This window comes from Lepidochelys kempii, chromosome 24 (assembly GCF_965140265.1).
Source record: "Lepidochelys kempii isolate rLepKem1 chromosome 24, rLepKem1.hap2, whole genome shotgun sequence".
Classification (NCBI taxonomy): domain Eukaryota; kingdom Metazoa; phylum Chordata; order Testudines; family Cheloniidae; genus Lepidochelys; species Lepidochelys kempii.
Genome location: NC_133279.1, coordinates 10,091,723 through 10,114,403, shown reverse-complemented (window position 1 = coordinate 10,114,403; position 22,681 = coordinate 10,091,723). Strand labels below are relative to the sequence as shown.

Here is a 22,681-nt window from a genome sequence, read left to right as displayed (position 1 = left end):
GCACAGAGCAATACAACCAGGCTCACCCATGGTAATTCCTGCCCAGGACAGGGACACCTTGGGCTCCTGCTCAAAGGCTCCACTTTTCCCCATGGGGCCCTCTAAGGACATGTTGGGGAGGGGAACGTTTCTTTCTGAAAGAACTGGCACCTGAGACTGCTAATCTGGCAGCAAGGATATTTAATCTGTGCGGGGGTGGTACTGTATGACAGGAGAGTAGCTAGCGCTGTGCCTGTGTTTAAGAAGGGGTGCGGGGAGGGAGGGAGTGAACAGGGCAAATACAGACGTATTCGTCTGACCTCAGTAATAGGCAAGGCTGTAGAACAAATGGTGAAGGAAAAAATAACTTTGTGGCGGTAAAGGGGTAGGGTGACCAGATAGCAAGTGTGAAAAATCAGGGCAGGAAGTGGGGGGTAAATTGGCGCCTATATAAGACTAAAGCCCCGAATATCGGGACTGTCCCTATAAAATCAGGACATCTGGTCACCTTCTAGAGGGGATGTAATGCAACAAGGGTTAACCCTATGGAGATCATGCCAGACTATCCTGATTGCCACCTTTGAGAAAATAACTGGTGGGTTTTGTTTTTTTTTCAGATAAGGGAATTGCAGAAGATCCAACATACTTGGATTTCAGCAAAGCATTTGACTGGGTGCCAGCTGGGACACTGTTAGTGAAGTCAGGGGAGATGGGTTGTGCTAAAAGGCGGATTATTGGACTGAAGGGAGGTGACTACTGGAGTTTCTCAAGGAGTGCTCTTGGGGCCAGTCTTTGTAGTAATGACCCTGGCAAGAAAAGTAGGAGTGTGCTACTGAAACTTGCTGCTGATACGAAGTTGGGCGTTGTCATCAATGCAGAGGAGGGCTGGACTGTTAGGCAGGAAGATCTGGATGACCTTGAGGCCAGGAGTGACAGAAATGGGAGGAAGTTCAATAGTGCAGAGTCATGCACTTAGGGTCTAATCAGAAGAATATCTACTACCAGCCAGGGCCTCATGAGTTGGAAGCAGGAGGAGGAGAGAGCCCTGGCTGTGTGTTGATCACAAGATGACTATGAGCCACCAATGATACGCAGCAGCGAAAAAGGTAAATGCAATCCTAGGGCATATCAGTAGGGAGAGAGAAGTATTAATACCATTGTACAAGGCCCTGGGGAGACCTCAGCTGGAATACTGTGTCCAGTTCCTGTCACCCATACTGGAACAGGTGCAGAGAAGAGCTACTAAAATGATCAGGGGACAGGAGGGCCTGTCTTAGGAGACTGGAAAAGCTTGGCTTGTTTAGCCTAGCAAAAAGAAAGCTGAGTGGGGCTATGATTGCTCTCTATAAATACAGCGAGGGTTGGAGGAGATCCCAGGAATGGGGAAGAGCTATTGAAGCTAAAGGACAATGTTTGCACAAGAACAAATGGGGATAAACTGGCCGTGAACAAGTTGGAAATTAGAAGGTTTCTAACCCTCGGAGGGGGAAGGTTCTGGAACAGCCTCTGTTTAGGAATTGGGGGCTGGGAGCAAACAATTTTAAGAGAGAGCTGGACAAATGTAGGAGTATGATTGTGTGATGAGGTTGCGTGTGATGATAGGGGCAGGGCTCAGCAGCCCTGGGGCTCACTTCTTATGTCTCTAAAAGCTCATGTTTCAGTATTTCTGCAGGCTGCCTGTAGGGGTCAGGAAAGGATTCTCCTGCTACCCCTGCAATGTATTCTCTGATTTTTTGTTTTGTTTTATATCACCTTCCTCTGAAGCATCAGGGATGGCCACGGCTGGGGGTGGGACATTGGACAGGGAGGGCCTGACCTCTGAGGTGGCATCCAGCATTCTCTCAGGTGCTTGGCTGGCTGGTTCTCGCTCACCTGCTCAGAGTCTCCCTGATTGCCATATGTGGGTGTGATGGGTTACCGCACCCACACACACTCTGGGGTGCCACCTAATGTACTGGGGTACCACTGAGCCTCCCTGTTTCAGCAGCCTGGGCTCCCTCACCCTGTCCTGCTGTGTCTCCTCTAGCACACACACAGGTAGGGACACGCCCAGCTGCAGAAAGACACAGACACTGAAATAAGAACTGCGTGGAAAGGCTTTCAGCTAGGGGATTGTCCAGCACTCAAGTGCACTCCCCTCTGGAGAGTAAACCCAAAATTGTATTGTTTTGCGCTGCACCGAGAACTGTACAGTGTAAGCTAATTGAAATTTGCCCCCTCCCTCAATGTGGAAAGAGATAAGCACACTTTTGGCCCCCCAGTTATGAATTCCACAAACTGGTTTAGAGATAAACAAAAACAAGTTTATTAACTACAAAAGATAGGTTTTAAGTGATTATAAGGGATAGGAAACAGCAAAGCAGATTACGGAACAAATAAAACACACAAATTAAGCTTGATACATTAAAGAAACTGCTTACAAGTAGTAATTTCTAACCTTAAAGGCCTTAACCTTTTCCAGCCTGGGCTCAGCTATTCTGCCCCCCCACCCCCTTCTCTTTGTTTCTTCGATGTTTCCAGCAGTCATCCTGGGCGGGGATTCAGTGAAGAAAGAACCTAGATTAACTCACTTCCCTGCCTTAAATAGGATTTACATATGGCGGGAATCCTTTTTTCCCCAGTTTGATCCCCACCCCCTATTAGTGGAAGGTAGTCCAAGATGGAATCCAGTACCAGATGACATGGTCACATAACCCTGCAGTGTCAAAACAGCCATGAGTGAAGGTTATTTGCAGCATCCCTGGAAACTTCTCAGGAAGGTGGGAGATTAGCATCTTCAAAGTCCTAGTGTTCCCCCTAATGGCCCATCCAGGCTGATTGCATTTTGTCTGGTGGGCGTTCCCCAGGTATAAACACAGTTGTAATAGGTACATAGCCAATATTCCCAACTTTGGATACAAAAATGATACATGCCTACAAATAGGATAATCATAGTCAGTACATCATTACCTTTCCAATGATACCTTATATGTCCCATCTTGTACAAAAAAATCTTAGTTATGCCGTATTCATATCATGACCATATCTCTATGGTATAGTGTCACAGTAGGGTCAGGCGGGAATTTCCCCCCAACTCAGATTGGCAATGACCTGCAGGAGGAGGGGTTGCCTTTCTCTTCAGTATGTGAGCCACTTGGCAGGATTATCTAGGTATTTCTCATGGAATCATTTTCCTGCCATTGCAGAGGCCTCGGACACTGGTGCACCTTGGTCTCTCCTATTCTCTGCCTGTGGCACATCATCTTGTCTCGTGCGGGCTGGAATACTTCAGTCTACTTTGGTTGTTGGGTTTAGTGTGTGGGTGCTGGGTGGGGTTGGTGGACCGTGAGATACAAGAGGTCAGATTAGATGATCTGGCCACCCCTTCTGGCTTTAAACTCTGACTCTACTTACCAGTGGATTGCAGTTGCCTCTCATGACCGCTGTTTTTATTGTGAGCAGTTCTTAAAAAAACCGTGTGACTGGGTCCTAGGGGGGAGCCAGCTATGGTCACTCAATTAGGGTGAACTGCAAAGGACGGGGCAGACAATCCCTGTAAACCTGGTGGCTATTCCAATACTTGGATTAACCAAGGCAGCATAAAAAAGCTTCTTTATTACTTTACTGGTTACTCAGAAGTCCAAACAGCACAGTTCCCTTAAAGTGATCCAGCCTCCGGCCTCCATCCAGGTACCCACGTCAAATATGATCATTTCTGAAAATCTTGTTTCATCATATAAAAGAAAAAGTCCTACCAATCCCAAAGGATCAGACCAATCCCAAAGGATTAACCTCCTAGGTTAATGGATGTTTCAGATTTTGCCCAAAGACACGCTACAGCCAATTCTTATTAACGAAACTAAAATTTATTCAAAAAACAAAAGAGAGAGAGAGAGTATGGTTAAAAGATCAATATACAGACAGACATGAGTTCAATTAACTGAGCTTCAGATTCACAGCAGAGATGGTGAGCTTTGTAGTTGCAAAGAGTTCCTTTAGAATTCAGTTCATAGGTCATAATCCAATGTCCAAATCTCATATTCAGGGCGTACCAGTACAACTGGGACCTCAGTCTTGTGACTCAAACTTCCCCTAAAGAAGTCTAAGCAGATCTGAAATGACAGAATCAGGGCCCAAGGATCTCTTTTGACAAGTTGGAATTCCTTAGGAAACAAAAGGTAATTAGGATTACTTTGAAGGAGATCCATCACCGGTACTTAGCTATACAAATTAACATAAGGCCATTTGCTTGTTCCTCCACCATTCACAGATTATTTACTATACATTTCAAAGAGAGATGAATACAGAGAAATCCCGTGTTTGCAATTCATTTAAATGCTCGGATGTTCTTTTGACCTCTGAATGATCAGAATACAGCATAGACAGGGATTGTTGATTACATTGTGGACCCTACTCACCCATATGTAAATACACAAAACACAAACATTATCTCCCCACAGGTCTTTTGAGGGTTATTTATTTTGCAGGATGTTTAACCCTTTCTAGCCATGTGTCACGCCCTGTTTAATGCCTTGATTATCATACACATTGTAAAGAGAGTGGTCACTTTGGATGGGCTATTACCAGCAGGAGAGTGAGTTGGGGGGGGGGGGCAGAGGGTGAGAAAACCTGGATTTGTGCTAGAAATGGCCCAACTTGATTATCATACACATTGTAATCACTTTAGATAAGCTAGTGATCACTTTAGATAAGCTATTACCAGCAGGAGAGTAGGGTGGGAGGAGGTATTGTTTCATGGTCTCTGTGTATATAATGTCTTCTGCAGTTTCCACAGTGCATCCGATGGAGTGAGCTGTAGCTCATGAAAGCTTATGCTCAAATAAATTGGTTAGTCTCTAAGGTGCCACAAGTACTCCTTTTCTTTTTGCGAATAGAGACTAACACGGCTGTTACTCTGAAACCTGTTTAATGCTGATTACTGATACCCGGATGAAACTCCAGGGGCTATTTGAGGATGCGGAAAGGAATACCCACAGGACAGGGCTGGTCAATGCTCTCAGAGGTGTGTGGGGATCTTTAATGATAGCCTGGGAGTACAATGGAGTAAAATCTCATTCCGTGGGCAAGTTAGTGATAGAAATGGAAGGGGGGTGGGTGTCATTTCAGTGTGTTACCCTCTGTGGTGCAGTGGGGCAACTCGCTCCCCACACCCTCGCTCCAGGTCCTTAAGTAGTAGAACTGTTGATAATAGGTCATTGGAAATGGGTCAAGTAGGGGGTTGTTCGAAAGCCTATTCTCCCACTAATACAATGGTACCAACCATGACAAGCCTAGAACAATTGCACAGATGTATATTTGAGAATGTTTAAAAAGCAGGATTTATTGAATTCTACTTTATGCAGGGATGCATTGCTCACACGTCAAGGAACACTGGGCTTTAGTAATCCTCAGGAAGTTAGCCTCAGCATGTCGGAGTGAAAACATATATTCCTCAGTGTTGTCCCTCTTTAGGCCACCAGCACGAGATGTTTTGTCACCCTGATCCTCATCTGCATCATATTCACACATCTCCACACAAAGCAGGCTGCTGGCCAAACTTTTGCAGAGTGGTGAGCATCTGGTGTTGGCACGTGAGCATTTGATTAGCTGAAGGATTGATTTGGGAGTGCATGGTGTTTCATACATAACTGGTGTGATCAGTTCATCCTCCAAGACCCATCCCTGCCTGATAGGAGAGGGTAGTTTTGGATGTGCTTGATCATCCTGGAGCCATTTCATTGCTTGATAATTTGCCCAATTGATAGCAGGTATAAATGCACCCCTTGCAGGGGTGAAAGTAACTTAAAGGACTTACCGGTACTCTGGAGTCCTGAGCAGGGGGCACGACTTCAACTGGAAGAGGGGGAGCCTTTAGAGGCCCGGGCCCTTTAAATCGAGATTTAAAGGGCCCCGGGCTCCGGCTGCTGTAGTGGCAGCTGGGAGCCCCAGGCCCTTTAAATCACTGCCGGGAGCTACCAGCCACCTGAGCCCTGCTGGCAGAGCCCCGGGGTAGCAGCGGCGGCCGGGGCTCTGGCGGTGATTTAAAGGGCCAGGGGCTCCCAGCTGCCGCTACCGCAGCGCAGCCCTGGGCCCTTTAAATTGCCACCACTACCCCGGGGGTCTGGCAGTGGGGCTCAGAAGGCGATTTAAAGGGCCTGGGGCTCCGGCCGTCGCTGCCACCCCAGGCCCTTTAAATCTCTGCTGGCTCCGGCAGCAGGGCTCTGGTGGCAATTTAAAGGGCCCAGGGTGGTAGCGGCAACCGGAGCCCAGGGCCCTTTAAATTGCCACCAGAGCCCCGCTGCTGCTACCCCAGGGCTCTGGCAGCGGGGTTTGGGTGGCGATTTAAAGGGCCCACGGCTCCGGCCACCACTACAGCCCTGGGCCCTTTAAATCGCCGCTGGAGCCCCCAGGGTCCCGGCCACCTCTGCTACCCAGGAGCTGAGTGATAGGAACACAGCTCTGAGGGATACGTTGTGGGACCTAATATAAGGCAAGTCTTGCCCACAGCTGGCCTTGTCTCAAAGTCTTCAACTTTTTCTTGATGCTTGATGTACTTCCTCTCCAAGCTGGCCAAGTTCAGTTTATGGGTGCATGTAAAGTGACACAGAGCATTGTGTTTAGCCAGGTTCCTCACAGTGGTATTTGCCAAAGATTCAGCCACTAGTCAGTACTCTTTGTCTCCCCATTGATACCTAAAACTGATCAAGACCAAAGTAAAAGCAAGGATTTTGGAATAAATTCCTTTGGGATTGTAATTAATCATGTTACATAATGTACATTAGGTATGTGTATACCATTTGCAGACGGATTCCAGTAACTTCTGCTGGATGCTGACATCTTAACCAGTGCCTCCTGTTCAAGCTGTCCTATAGTGACTTGAGTGTGAGTGCCATCCTCACGGCAGGCTGTGAAGAAGCAGGACACAAACCCCACATTGGCTGTGAATGCTATACTTAGCATTCACCAACTATTTATTAAGTGTAAACTCCTCATGGCCTATAACAGCCTAACCATGGAGTCACAGACAGTACTCTGTGACTCTTGGGTACTCTGACCTATCTCACCATGCACGTAAGCTTACCTTTTGTGATAGAGGGTCCCTTACCCCCAAATATCCCAGCAATATTCAGGTTACATCCAGTCCCAAAGGACAGGTCATTTGCACTTTAGGTCTCACATCAAAGGCAAGGTTTGTAGCCAATCCTAAATAAACTATCCAAAGATGTATTAACCAGGAAGAGGAAAGCCAGAAGCTGGGAATGAACGACAGGGGATGGATCACTTGATGATTACCTGTTCTGTTCATTCCCTCTGAAGCACCTGGTGTTTCTCAATGTCAGAAGACAGGATACTGAGCTAGATGGACATTTGGTCTGATCCAGTATGGCTGTTCTTACTTTCTTATGAAATGAAAGTTATTTACAAGGTTAAAGCAGGTAAACATAGACACACAAATGAGTTCTAATCTTAAATTTCAAAAACTAATAGAAGCTTCTAGGACAAAGCAAGCTCTATATGTCCTTTAGGGCTAACCCAGGCCAAGCCCTGGAGATCTTTCGCTTATGCTTAGTAATCCTTGCCTCTCGGGGTACGTCTACACAGGGACCAAAAGCCCACAGGTCAGATGACTTAGGCTTGCAGGGCTTGGACTCTCGGGCTGAAAGATTGTTGTACAGCTGTTCAGGCTCAGACTGGAGACCAAGTTCTGGGACACTGCAAGGGTGGAGGCCCCGGAGCTTGGGCTCCAGCCTGAGCCTGAATGTCTCCACAGCAATTTTTAGCCCTGCAAACCCGAGTCAGCTGACCTAGGCCAGCTATGGCCGTGCCACAGGTCTTTTGTCCCTGTGTCAACATACCCTCAGAGTCCAAGAAGCATAAAAGATACAGTTCCTCCTTGTTGGGGCTTTTTATTTCTTCCCCCTTTCTACTTTGAGTTGCAGATTCAGCTCTTGGGAGGAACTCACTTGCATGTCTCCTCTTTGCTGACTGCTTTCCCTCCTTGCACCCCATAAAGTCTTTTGTCATCTGATGTTCCACAACAGTTGGGTGTCACTGGGCCTTCTGTGTGGGGCAGCAGATAAAGCCTCCGGCTGGAGACTTAGATTTCACACTAGTTAGTTTGTCTCTTTCCTTTCTGGTGACTTGTAGATGCTTTCAATGCCAATCTTTCAATAGGGGATATGGATGTTATAAGTGAGATTAATGCAGGCAGCAGTTGACAAGCCTTCAATAAAGTCTAATCACTTAGCATATTTTTATAACTCTAATACCTATTTTAACAATATTAACCCACGGGGGAGCCAGACCAATTCCAGCTCTGTGTGTTTGTCAGCGTTTGGCTGAGAAATGGGGCCTTTGGATGAGTTGTCCCATGGCCTGCCAGCATCACGCTCATTACAACTCTTGTGACATCATATACAAAGCTGGTAATCAATACCACTGAACCGCGTTGTTGCTTTTTGCCGATGATGGCAAATCAACTTTCAGCACTCCTTCCACTTATAGTAATCTGTACCGTTACAAAAATTATGCTGGTATCATGTTCAGAGCATTAACTGGTAACACGATGTTGTCAGGCAAGGGCCGCAATTTAGCTTTGGGAGGGCGGCAGGTTTGACACACACGTTAAGGTATAATTTAAAAAACTCTTGATTTCTAAACATTTTCTTGGATGTGTATTTGCATAGTTGTTCTAGGTTTCTCATGTTTGGTACCACTGTGTTCATGGGAGAAAGGGCTTTCGAATGATTACCAACTCGACCCATTTCCAGTGACAGTGCATTATCAAAATTTCCCCTTACCTGGGGTCCTGGAGCTAAGAATAGGGGCAGAGTGGGCAGTGAGTGCCCCGGCCATGCCACAGAGGGAGACACTGTGAAATTATGATTGTGTAGAGTTTTATGAATCAACTGACACCCCCCTTCCCTTCCGATCATTAACTTGCCCACGGAATTACACATGCTGCCATGACATGGAACTATGACGTGATCGGAATATCAGAGACTTGGTGGGATAACTCGCATGACTGGAGTACTGTCATGGATGGTTATAAACTGTTCAGGAAGGACAGGCAGGGCAGAAAAGGTGGGGGAGTAGCACTGTATGTAAGGGAGCAGTATGACTGCTCAGAGCTCCGGTACGAAACTGCAGAAAAACCTGAGTGTCTCTGGATTAAGTTTAGAAGTGTGTGCAACAAGAGTGATGTAGTGGTGGGAGTCTGCTATAGACCACCGGACCAGGGGGATGAGGTAGATGAGGCTTTCTTCCGGCAGCTCACGGAAGCTACTAGATCGCATGCCCTGATTCTCATGGGTGACTTTAATTTTCCTGATATCTGCTGGGAGAGCAATACAGCAGTGCATAGACAATCCAGGAAGTTTTTGGAAAGCGTAGGGGACAATTTCCTGGCGCAAGTGCTAGAGGAGTCAACTAGGGGGGGCGCTTTTCTTGACCTGCTGCTCACAAACCGGGTAGAATTAGTGGGGGAAGCAAAAGTGGATGGGAATCTGGGAGGCAGTGACCATGAGTTGGTTGAGTTCAGGATCCTGACGCAGGGAAGAAAGGTAAGCAGCAGGATACGGACCCTGGACTTCAAGAAAGCAGACTTCGACTCCCTCAGGGAACGGATGGCCAGGATCCCCTGGGGGACTAACTTGAAGGGGAAAGGAGTCCAGGAGAGCTGGCTGTATTTCAAGGAATCCCTGTTGAGGTTACAGGGACAAACCATCCCGATGAGTCGAAAGAATAGTAAATATGGCAGGTGACCAGCTTGGCTTAATGGTGAAATCCTAGCGGATCTTAAACATAAAAAAGAAACTTACAAGAAGTGGAAGGTTGGACATATGACCAGGGAAGAGTATAAAAATATTGCTCGGGCATGTAGGAATGATATCAGGAGGGCCAAATCGCACCTGGAGCTGCAGCTAGCGAGAGATGTCAAGAGTAACAAGAAGGGTTTCTTCAGGTATGTTGGCAACAAGAAGAAAGCCAAGGAAAGTGTGGGCCCCTTACTGAATGAGGGAGGCAACCTAGTGACAGAGGATGTGGAAAAAGCTAATGTACTCAATGCTTTTTTTGCCTCTGTTTTCACTAACAAGGTCAGCTCCCAGACTGCTGCGCTGGGCATCACAAAATGGGGAAGAGATGGCCAGCCCTCTGTGGAGATAGAGGTGGTTAGGGACTATTTAGAAAAGCTGGACGTGCACAAGTCCATGGGGCCGGACGAGTTGCATCCGAGAGTGCTGAAGGAATTGGCGGCTGTGATTGCAGAGCCATTGACCATTATCTTTGAAAACTCGTGGCGAACCGGGGAAGTCCCGGATGATTGGAAAAAGGCTAATGTAGTGCCAATCTTTAAAAAAGGGAAGAAGGAGGATCCTGGGAACTACAGGCCAGTCAGCCTCACCTCAGTCCCTGGAAAAATCATGGAGCAGGTCCTCAAAGAATCAATCCTGAAGCACTTGCATGAGAGGAAAGTGATCAGGAACAGTCAGCATGGATTCACCAAGGGAAGGTCATGCCTGACTAACCTAATCGCCTTTTATGATGAGATTACTGGTTCTGTGGATGAAGGGAAAGCAGTGGATGTATTGTTTCTTGACTTTAGCAAAGCTTTTGACACGGTCTCCCACAGTATTCTTGTCAGCAAGTTAAGGAAGTATGGGCTGGATGAATGCACTATAAGGTGGGTAGAAAGCTGGCTAGATTGTCGGGCTCAACGGGTAGTGATCAATGGCTCCATGTCTAGTTGGCAGCCGGTATCAAGTGGAGTGCCCCAAGGGTCGGTCCTGGGGCCGGTTTTGTTCAATATCTTCATAAATGATCTGGAGGATGGTGTGGATTGCACTCTCAGCAAATTTGCGGATGATACTAAACTGGGAGGAGTGGTAGATACGCTGGAGGGGAGGGATAGGATACAGAAGGACCTAGACAAATTGGAGGATTGGGCCAAAAGAAATCTGATGAGGTTCAATAAGGATAAGTGCAGGGTCCTGCACTTAGGACGGAAGAACCCAATGCACAGCTACAGACTAGGGACCGAATGGCTAGGCAGCAGTTCTGCGGAAAAGGACCTAGGGGTGACAGTGGACGAGAAGCTGGATATGAGTCAGCAGTGTGCCCTTGTTGCCAAGAAGGCCAATGGCATTTTGGGATGTATAAGTAGGGGCATAGCGAGCAGATCGAGGGACGTGATCGTTCCCCTCTATTTGACATTGGTGAGGTCTCATCTGGAGTACTGTGTCCAGTTTTGGGCCCCACACTACAAGAAGGATGTGGATAAATTGGAGAGAGTCCAGCGAAGGGCAACAAAAATGATTAGGGGTCTGGAACACATGAGTTATGAGGAGAGGCTGAGGGAGCTGGGATTGTTTAGCCTGCAGAAGAGAAGAATGATGGGGGATTTGATAGCTGCTTTCAACTACCTGAAAGGGGGTTCCAAAGAGGATAGCTCTAGACTGTTCTCAGTGGTAGCAGATGACAGAACGAGGAGTAATGGTCTCAAGTTGCAGTGGGGGAGGTTTAGGTTGGATATTAGGAAAAACTTTTTCACTAAGAGGGTGGTGAAACACTGGAATGCGTTACCTAGGGAGGTGGTAGAATCTCCTTCCTTAGAGGTTTTTAAGGTCAGGCTTGACAAAGCCCTGGCTGGGATGATTTAACTGGGAATTGGTCCTGCTTCGAGCGGGGGGTTGGACTAGATGACCTTCTGGGGTCCCTTCCAACCCTGATATTCTATGATTCTATGATTCTATGACATGACCGGCAGCAGTCAGGACAAAAGATTCTACCTCTGGCAACACAGTGCCCCCTAGAGATGCTCTGGGGCATGCATTGGCCTGAAAAAGGGCTGTTCGATACTCTCCCCTCCAGGTTTGGACCATGCCAAGGTTGTGAAATCAGATAGAATCGCCAGCTCTGCCTGGCCTCTTCTGCTGCAAGAGAGGCCGCGTTTTCCACCATTGTTGGCCCAGTCACCTTTTTGAGTCAGCCTGTAAAGCACCTCAGCACTGACCTCTCTTGGTGAGCAGCGCGAGCCAGGCAGCACGCTTACTGCAGCGAGCAGGGGATGAGAGAGCCAGGTTCCACTTGTTCCACCACCTGAGAGGCCAAGCCCCCACAGCTGCTGATGAAGTGGATGGGAGCAGCAGGTGCCTCACTCCACTTACTCTCTCTTCCCGCAGTAACAGTAGAGCTAATAAGCTTCACATCCTGCCTGGGAGGGAGGGAATTAATTCACAAATGACTGGAAATCATTTTGGGTAAAGAACTTCTCCCGAGTGGTGCCAAGTATCAGCAAAATGCTTAAAGAATCTCATAAATATCTTTAAGTGAGTGCCAACATCCTGGTTGGGTTTTTCAGAACAGCTGAAGGGTTATACGTGGTCAGTCTGATGATCGCAATGATCCCTTTTGGCCTTGGAATCTATAAAGGTGAATTCCCTTTAAAGGCACCACTTCATTGTTCCCTGCCTTTATGAACACTACCCTGGCCCTGCCACAGCCTGGGAGTGGAGCTTTCACGCTGACTGGAGGCTTGGCCAAAATGTGCAGCATGCGAAGGCAAAGGGCTTTCAAAACCACTGTGAGCCAGAAGCACACCTCCCCAGCTTCCCTTCTTGCAACTTGGGAAAGTCTTCCCACTCTCTGTCTGGCCATGCTATTGACACTCAGTCCCTGGAAAAATCATGGAGCAGGTCCTCAAGGAATCAATTCTGAAGCACTTAGAGGAGAGGAAAGTGATCAGGAACAGTCAGCATGGATTCACCAAGGGCAAGTCATGCCTGACTAATCTAATTGCCTTCTATGACGAGATAACTGGCTCTGTGGATGAGGGGAAAGCAGTGGATGTGTTGTTCCTTGACTTTAGTAAAGCTTTTGACACGGTCTCCCACAGTATTCTTGCCAGCAAGTTAAAGAAATAAAGGCTGGCTGGATGGATGATAAGGTGGATAGAGAGTTGGCTAGATTGTCAGGCTCAACGGGTAGTGATCAATGGCTCCATGTCTAGTTGGCAGCCGGTATCAAGTAGAGTGCCCCAAGGGTTGGTCCTGGGGCCGGTTTTATTCAATATCTTCATAAATGATCTGGATTGCACCCTCAGCAAGTTTGCAGATGACACTAAACTGGGAGGAGAGGTAGATACGCTGGAGGGTAGGGATAGGATACAGAGGGACCTAGACAAATTGGAGGATGGGGCCAAAAGAAATCTGATGAAGTTCAACAAGGACAAGTGCAGAGTCCTGCACTTAGGACGGAAGAATCCCATGCACTGCTACAGACTAGGGACCAAATGGCTCGGCAGCTGTTCTGCAGAACCTAGGGGTTACAGTGGACGGGAACCTGGATATGAGTCAACAGTGTGCCCTTGTTGCCAAGAAGGCCAATGGTATTTTGGGATGTATAAGTAGGGGCATTGCCAGCAGAGGGACGTGATCGTTCCCCTCTGTTTGACATTGGTGAGGCCTTATCTGAAGTACTGTGTCCAGTTTTGGGCCCCACACTACAAGAAGGATGTGGAAAAATTGGAAAGAGTCCAGCAGAGGGCAACAAAAATGATTAGGGGACTGGAACACATGACATATGAGGAGAGGCTGAGGGAACTGGGATTGTTTAGTCTGCGGAAGAGAAGAATGAGGGAGGATTTGATAGCTGCTTTCAACTACCTGAAAGGGGGTTCCAAAGAGGATAGCTCTAGACTGTTCTCAGTGGTAGCAGATGACAGAACAAGGAGTAATGGTCTCAAGTTGCAGTGGGGGAGATTTAGGTTGGATATTAGGAAAAACTTTTTCACTAGGAGGGTGTTGAAATACTGGAATGCGTTACCTAGGGAGGTGGTGGAATCTCCTTCCTTAGAAGTTTTTAAGGTCAGGCTTGACAAAGCCCTGGCTGGGATGATTTAGTTGGAGGTTGGTCCTGCTTTAAGCAGGGGGTTGGACTAAATGACCTGCTGAGGACCCTTCCAACCCTGATATTCTATGATTCTATGACACTGGAACAGGACGCCAATGACTCTAACTAAATGAGCAATGCTTTATACTGTTGGGATTCCCTGTGAGTTCTTTTCATGCACGACACATCCTCCATATACAAGGTGATTTTACTCTTTGGGATGAGAGGCAGGAATTAGATGGTCACACCTTCACCACTGGAGTGTTCTTGAGAGCATAAAACTGGAATAACAAGAGGGTGACTGTTTCTTAGCACGCAGCGGAGAAGCATTGTCTAACCCCCTCCCCTGCACTGACAGTGAAGAGGTGAAAGAACAGGCAGTGAGGGATGCTGCTGCACTACAAGGGTAAGACACAGCAAAGCCAAAAGTGAGCCATCTGTGCTGCTCTTGACCCATGCGCATGCTAGGCCCATCTGCCCTGAAATCTATAGACTTCTCTTGTGCTGTTTGCAGTTGACCACTCGCCAGCAGTGGAAATGGCACTGGGAAATGGTGTCACAGGCAAAGCAGGTAGGACTCTCGGCACTTCCCCACTGAATGGGTGAAATGGCCCATATCCACAGGGCACAGCTCGTCTCATGGCTCATCATTCGTTATTTTTTAAAAATCCTCCTTGGAAACAGCTTTATTTCCTAGTACATTTAACAATCACAACTGGAAGTGAAAAGCAAACTCTGCATGCGTTCGACTAAAACCTGCCCTGCTGCTGGGTTGTGTCAGTGAAGTCTTTCAGTGATTGAAAGAGTCTATTTGCCCAGCCTCCCGACAAAGGGTCATATGCTTAGCAATTGTAACTCTATTGAACTGAGCAGAGCAGGGCTAGTTTTTGACCAGCTGAGGATCTAGCCTAACGTCTTCACTGCTGTTTTATCGCTGTCCCTAAAATCAAAGTTGTTGCAGGACTTGCAGGGATTTAAAAGCCAAACCCTCTTGTGCCAGCCCCCGGGGTTACTGGTGTCCTGCCCTTTTCAAAAAGGAAAAGAGTGCCCATGCACCTCGCAAGTGTCGCAGCACGTGGATCAGCAGCAAAGTGGAAGATCATAGAATCATAGAATATTAGGGTTGGACGAGACCTCAGGAGTCATCTTGTCCAATCCCCTGCTCAAAGCAGGACCAGCACCAACTAAATCATCCCAGCCAAGGCTTTGTCAAGCCGGGACTTAAAAACCTCTAAGGATGGAGATTCCACCACCTCCCTAGGTAACCTATTCCAGCGCTTCACCACCCTCCTAGTGAAATAGTGTTTTTGAATATCCAACCTAGATCTCCCCCACTGCAATTTGAGACCATTGCTCCTTGTTCTGTCATCTGCCACCACTGAGAACAGCTGAGCTCCATCCTCTTTGGAACCCCCCTTCAGGTAGTTGAAGGTTGCTATCAAATCCCTCCTCACTCTTCTCTTCTGCAGACTAAATAACCCCAGTTTCCTCAGCCTCTCCTCGTGAGTCATGTGCCCCAGCCCCCAAATAATGTTCGTTGCCTTCCACTGGACTCTCTCCAATTTGTCCACATCCCTTCTGTAGTGGGGAGACCAAAACTGGACACAATACTCCAGGTGTGGCCTCACCAGTGCCGAACAGTCCAAAGCTTAGATCTGGATTGCAAATGTATGTGGCCCAGTGCATGTTAATATTTGTCAAATCAGGTTAAGGGGTTGGAAGAGTGTACTACATAATGAGTGTGTGTTCTTGGAAAGATGTTATGACTTATTTACATGACTTTTCCCCTGCTTGACTTTTCCTTGAAGGACATCGAGCCTGTTCTTCCCTGTGTATTTGTAGGAGGAGGTTTCCTTAGAGCAGCAAAAAAGCTTTCTCTGCCCCTCAGTGAAAGGCGAGAGATGTTGGAATACCGATTTCGAAGTCCTAGCGTGTGGGGGAGAGGGAGCAGGCATTGTGTTGCAGAGGTCAAAGCCATGGGGAGATCTCTCTGATCACAAGACTCCTGAGACTACAGTTGGTGCTAGGCCCCAGTGGGCACGGCCACTCGAAGATCACAGCCACGGAAGCAGCAGAGGCCACAGCCCAACAAGTGACTGAATCAAATTAAAACACGTTATTATTTGGTGATAACACCTAGCTCTTATCTAGCACTTTTCACCAGGAGATCTCAAAGTGCTTTAGAGAGGAGGTCAGTCTCACTATCCCCATTTTCCAGAGGAGGCAGCTGAGTCACAGAGAGGAGAAGTGATGTGCCCAGCATTACCCAGCAGCATCAGTGGCAGAGTGGGGAACAGAACTCAGGTTTCCTGAGTCCCAGCCCAGTGCTCTAGCCACTACATCACACTGCCTCCCCAAGAATCTATTGTTCTTGGCTCCAGGATTGTGGCCCTGTGGCGGAGTGGGAATTTTTCATAATATTTTGGATGAGTATTGTGTGCCTCAGTTTCCCCGATGAGCTACATGGTTAACTAGATGGGGGGGAAAGATTGTTTACTCATTGCAGAGATACAGGTGTGACTGACACCCAGCTATCTGGGGCCCAGGACCATGGAGAGTCCCGGAAGACAATTTGGTATCCTACCAACTGAATGACCGTGGATGGCCCATCCTCTGCAGGAAGCCACTCGATTGTGACTAGCTGGAGAACAAAGGGCTTGGAGGAGGTTCAGGTGGAGTGGTTAAGTGTGGGCTGCTGAAAGCAGGAAGCTTCTGAACAGAGACTAAGAAAGGTTCAGAAGAGAGCTCTGGGTTGTGAACTAACCCAGATGGACTATGCTGTAACTTTCTGTTCTCTGTGCTAACCAAGGGCTTTCTACACTGTGTTCCAGACATCTAATAAACCCTTCTGCTTTTACAGTGCTGGATAAGAGTCACTCCATATTAAGGAAACTGGGAGGGGCGGGGGATTGCTCCCTTTAAGTGTGTAAGTCTCACTCTGGGGTCCTCTGGGGTCCTCACTCTGGGGTCCTCACTTAAGTGTGTAAGTCTCACGTCCTCACTCTGGGGTCCTGAAGCAGGGGTGCTGAAGTCTCTGATGTTCATTCCCAGGAAGCAGTGAAACCAAGAGGCTTACTCCAGTGAGAGACTGTGACCCTAAAGGGGCTGACGCCCTGAAGGCGTTCTCCCAGGGACTGTTCCAGAGCCGTATGAGAGCACTGGACCTGTGGATCCATGACAGGCACCTCCCCTCGAGCCCACCAGCCAAGACCGCCCCAAGCTCCTTCCAGATGGGGCTGTCATGCAGGGAAGTCCGACGCTAGAGGGTCAGGGATCCCATCATGGGGAAAAGAGAGTAGAAAGGGAAAGGATCAGGTTGAAGGGGCTGATCCATCCCTTCTGGGATCCCAGTGCAGAGGGTGCAGCCCTATGGCGTGTACCTGGCCTCCTGGTGGGAGTCTGTTTGGGGGAGGCCTGGCCTGTGATTGACCCAATCAGCAGTTGTTTGGGTCCAAAGCACGGGAGGCGGCAGGGAGGGCAGCCACCCTGCTGCTTACCGCATTGGCCATGCCGGGGTGGAGGGAGTCAGTGAAAACGCAGGCCCTGCTCGCAGCACCAACATACAAAAATAGAAACTCTGGTGGCGTGAGAAATGATTGCCCTGCCCCCGCGTGAGGCACTTCCCAGTCCCAAAGCAGCGCGGGCAGCCCCGGGCTTACGGGCAGCCCCATAACAAAGCAGCAGGCCTAGCCCAGCGCATCAGTCCAAGGCGGAAAGGGGGGTGGCCGCCCACCCGTGGGATGGATGGGGACAGGGTGCTGGGTGGCTTGAGCTCCCAAGGGAGCACAGCTGAGGGGGTCTCCCGAGGGAAGAGGCTGAAGTCAGGGAGAGGAGCAATGACCCTACAATATCCCGGGTTGCAGTGACCCTACAATAACAGAGCGGGGCTCCCCCAGGCAGGCTGCACTGGAAACCTGGGGCTGAGGAGGGGGCGGCCCTACAATGACACTGCAGGCGGAGGTGATGAGACGGGGCAGCTAACGGGGGGGGGGTCTTTAATACCGGGGACCCGCCAATAGCACAGGGGGCTAATGGGGGAGGGGAATTTACAATCACGGCGGATCTGGCGCGGGCAGACCCGTCCCTCACACGGGCCCCCGCCGGGCCCCACCCCCTCGGCCGCGACCCTACAATAACAATCCCCAGGCCCTGAGGGGAGCGGGTGTCGCGAAGCCGCCGCTGCCGTAAAGCGCGGGCGGGAGCCGCAAAGCGTCCCCGGCGGAGGGAGGCGGCGCAGTAAGATGGCGGCTGGGCCCGGAGCCGGTGGCGGGGGAGCGGCTCGGGGAAGCAGGATCCCGGCCTGAGCGGGCCCGGGGCCGCCGGGAGTAGGGTCCGTCCACGTCCCCCGGAGCCGCGGCCTGAGCGGGCCCCGCTCCTGGGACCCCCGGGACAGGCCCGGCCCCGCTCCCCTCCCCCAACCGGGCCCCGGCCCGGCCCCCCTCCCCCAACCCATAGCCAGGACCCGATCCCCTCCCGGGACTGGCCTGCTTCCCTTCCCCTCCCCCAACCTATAGCCCGGCCCCGCTCCCCTAACCCTTTGCCAGAGCCCGGTCCCGCTCCTCTCCCCCTCCCAGGACAGGTCCTGCTCCTGCCCTGAACCCACTTCTCCCCTCTCCCGTGCAGGCCCAGGGTTCCCAGCCATTAGAACCAAGGCCTCCCTCACCCCCTGCTCGGGCTCGTCCTCTGTGGTTAGGGGATTGCTCCTGGATCTTCCATCCCCAGTGCTGGTGCCTGGCGACCCAACCCAGCCTGCACCTGCCCAGCTTTCCTTTCCTGGCCCCGCAGGGTCATGGCCATGCTCTCGCTCCCTCCCCGCTATCTGAGAAAGGCTGAACCTGCCTGATTCTCCAGGTTTAGCTTTAATGGTGCCCGGCGTATGGGGAGACTCGTGAACTGTATTTGGGGGGCAGGGAGCAGGTGTCTTTTCTGGGGTTCACCGAGGGTGTCTGTGTCGGGCCCTCGCCAACCCACACTCTAGGCTTGCATGAAATACTCTTGCTACATTTAATCTTTAATTAAAACAAACATACATGTACTGGGAGGAATGGGGTGGATGAAGTCTGGTCTGAGCTATCTTTACTTCAGAGTAATAAGGTGCAAGAGGGTGAGATCAGTTATAAATGACACCTCTTAAATTTAAACTGTAATTTTTCTCAGTCTCTCAGCAAATCTACAGAGCCAGTTTCCCAGGTGCTGCTGGGCCTGTGTGGTGGATAGAAGTAGGAAAGGTGAGTGCCTCTAAAACTGTCTTGTGTTCAGTCTAATGTATCCCAGCCTGGGGCCAGCAACTTTCTTTTCTTTTCTATTCTTCTCTGGTTTTGTTTGTTTTTTGGACTGGTGAGTAAAATATATGGGGTTTGTTGTTTTTCTAAGGTGAGTGACTAGATAAGCCTGGGCTAGTAAACTGCTCCTCATTTGCTTGAGACAGTGTTCTCTAGGAGTTAAAGCAGCAGATTGGGAATCAGGACCCCTGGGTTCTGTTTCCTTTTCTGCCACTGATTCTTCATAAGAACAAGGGAATTGCCATACAGACTCATGCCAATGGGCAGGTTAGTTCAGTATCCTGTTTCCAGCATCACCTGTAATAGATGCTTTAGAGAAAGGTGCAAGAAACCCTTTAACGGACAGCCTGGAAGAAACTTCCAATGAACGGGTTATACCATAACCCCAGTAATTTGGCTTATGTTGTGCAGCAGCAGGGCTTATATATATGTATCCTTTTCTTATCCTGTGTAATGTAACTGGATGTTATCCATGTAAGTGTTTAATCCTATTTATTATCCTACTGAGCTTTTGTCCACAGTGATTTCTTGTGGCAATGAATTCCGTGTGTTAATTGTGCTGTTTGTTTTTAAGTTTTAAACATGTTGCCTTTTATCCGAATTGGATATCCCTTTCTTGTAATGACTCTAGAAATGGGAAATAGTATTACCTTATCTCCTTCTGTGCTATTTCTTAGTTTGTGTCTCTGTCGTGTCTCTTCTTATTTATCTTCCTTAAAGTAAGGAGTTGTCAACTTTTAGAAAGCTGCACTGCTATAACCAGACCGGTATAGTTAAATAGGTACAACTGCCCTCCCCCTCCAAATGGGCACAGTTCTAGCAATAAAGGTACTGATACTAGTATAACTCTCCTCCTATGAGAACAGGGAGTAACGTACCGGTGTATATGCCACCTTTATAGGTGCATATATTTCATTTATGCTAGGTCTTCTACCTGAATGACTAGCTAATACAAAATCACATCCCTAAGTGACGTAGTTCTACTAGTAAAGCTTACAAGTATAGATAGACTAGGTTTATGAGTCGCAGTCTCTTCATTCTCCCTTCGTATGGAAATCTTTCCATGCCTCTGATCACTCTCACCTACCTATCTTAGAACGTCCTGAAATAAGGTGGCCAGAAATGAGCACAGTAACCCAGGTGAAGGGGGTCCCATTGACTTCTCAATAGCTTTATGATATTTGCTGTCTTGTTGCCTGTACGTCAGTACACACTAGAGTTTTTTTGTTTTTTTTTGACAGCATTGCACGTTGAAGTGTCCAAAAATGATGCCCAAGTCTCTTTCCTGAGTGGCTAATTAATTAAGGCCTGGTATGCACTTGACAGTTTGGCCAATCTTTTTTTTGGTTAGAGGGGTGAATTTTTTTTACTGAAATCACTGTATCCACACGAGCTCTTTTGCAGGTATAAAAGTGATTTATACAGGTACAAATATATCTCTATGAGAAGGAGAATAGCCCTACTGAGGCTATAGCTACATTACTGAGCCTATGCTGACATAGTCCCCTAGCGTAGATGCAGTATACAATGACAGAAGGAGGCGTTCTGCCAGCATAGGAACACCACCTCCCATTAGCTGGGCTGACAGGAGCACACGCTGTTGGCATAGCTTTCCCTACACTGCGGGTTTTGTCACCATTGTTCTGTCGCTATGGTGTGTGGTTTTTTTCTCTCCCCCCTCTCCCCCCCCGACCTAGCTATGCTAGTATAAATTTTAAGTGCACACCAGGTGTGGGATAAAGCACCTTTATACTGTGATAACTGTGCTCTCGCTAAGGGGTTGAACTGCTTTGACTATACATGTACAGCTAAAGGGGTTCAAGCCTTGTTTGTAGATAACCCATAGTATGTGTGAGTAACTCAAGGATTGTTCTTTCTAGTGTACGCTACCTTGTGTTTCACACTGAATTTCATTAGCCATCATGCTGCCCAGTTGCGTGATGTCAGGCAAATCACATCTTCTCTTCTCCTGCCAAATGGAGTCCCTGATCTCTCCAAACAGGGTGTGGGTGAACCTGAATGTGAAGGGTTCTGATTCTCTCTCTGACAAATGGGGGAGGGGGATCTCTCTCTTACAGTTTGGCAACACTTGAGACGTTGGTTGTGTCAAAGCCTCATTGAGTTGAATTGAGTGCCTTGGATATGGCATGTAAAGTGGTGGTGGTCATTGACCAAGGCTGTTCCATTGTGCTTCAGAACTAGCATATTGTGCAGTAATTTAAAGGTGTCCGGTTTGTGGTGGCTTTGAGGTGCTTTATCTCTAAAAGGAAAACCTTCATTTAATGGGTTATATTCCCCCCCCCCCACACACACACACGATTTTTAAGGAAAAAGATAGCCAAGAGCTGATTTGTGTGCCCCTCAAGAGAGGGTGAATCGAAATTAAAGTGTGTATATATTACTCAGGACACTGCCAGGTTTAAAAAAAAAAATCATACAATTTTCCCAATTAAGTGCATCCCAATTAACGGAAATCTGCATGTTTTGTGTGATCTTCAGGACCTGTGTTAGCCTCATAGCTTCCCTAGTATGGGGAGGGCCTTTCTAAAAACATGCCCACTGTTGATACAACTGGTTCTGCTCTCTTGATATTAACTGCATTTGGGGCCCTAAGAGGCAGATTGCTGGTGTTTCTAACACCATCTTGATTCGATCTGCTTGTAGTATGCTTGTATGATATGCTGTTAAAAATGCTGGCAACCTGTCTACAGGAGAACCTGGTCCTGCACAGAGCACCATGCAAGAGGACATCTGGGCTCATGCAGTTCTCTCTGCAGAATCGTGTCTTAAGGCTTCCAGTGTTGCTAACATTTGGAGATCTTTAGAAAATGTTCCTGTTATAAATAGGATATTGATAGTGAATGGCAATGACTGATGACTAATCAGTACAGGATTGGCATAACCTTTGCTTAACAGTCAGCTCATTTAGCTAGTGCCACTAGGGTAAGTGGCCTTTATCCAGGTTTTCCATGGGTATGACTTTCTATTGAACCTCTGGTTAGTTAATATAGAAAATAACAAATAAAAATGTGTGTTTGGGATGGGTGGGGGAAACGAGGAGATTTGCATAGTGGTAGCACTTAGGGTCCCCAGTCGTAGATCAGGATCCTGTTGTGCTAGGTGCTGGACAAACACATCAAAAAGGTGGTTCCTGCCTTGAAGAGCTGACAAGCTCAAGTAATGTGTATCAACACAATAACGGATTTCCAGTCTCTTCAGGCTTTTTGATAAAGTCTCATCACTTAACTGAGATCAGACTCTACTGGGAAGTCTCAACTAAGAGAGGTCTTCTGTAGTTGAGAAACAAAGTCCCCTTGAGTTTACTGAATTGCTTCTTTTTATGTGTCAGAGGCAGCATTTGTCTTGTGGAAGAGGCCCCAAACAGGTAGTCAGAGGACTTTGTTTCAACTCCCAGTTCTGTCACTGACTTGCTCTGACATTGGGCAAGTCACTTCCCCTCTCTGTGCGTCTGGTTCCCCATCTTACAGATGGGCGTAATGATACTCATCCGTCTCCGCAACACACTGACATCTGTGGATGGAAGGTGCCAT

The 22,681-nt window shown here is 48.3% G+C and overlaps 1 protein-coding gene across 3 annotated transcripts in view; it reads left to right on the top strand.

The window, feature by feature from the left end:
• The first annotated feature begins 998 nt into the window (after positions 1-998).
• Positions 999-22,681, top strand: part of DCAF8 (DDB1 and CUL4 associated factor 8) — a 71,634-nt gene continuing 49,951 nt past the window's right edge. For 2 of the 3 annotated variants that reach the window (XM_073322949.1, XM_073322951.1), the window contains exon 1: positions 18,989-19,076. The gene's annotated coding sequence lies outside the window, so the exon portion shown is untranslated. Of the gene's footprint in view, positions 1,086-18,988; positions 19,077-22,681 lie in introns of those variants that run through there. The other variant, XM_073322950.1, reaches the window with a different exon arrangement.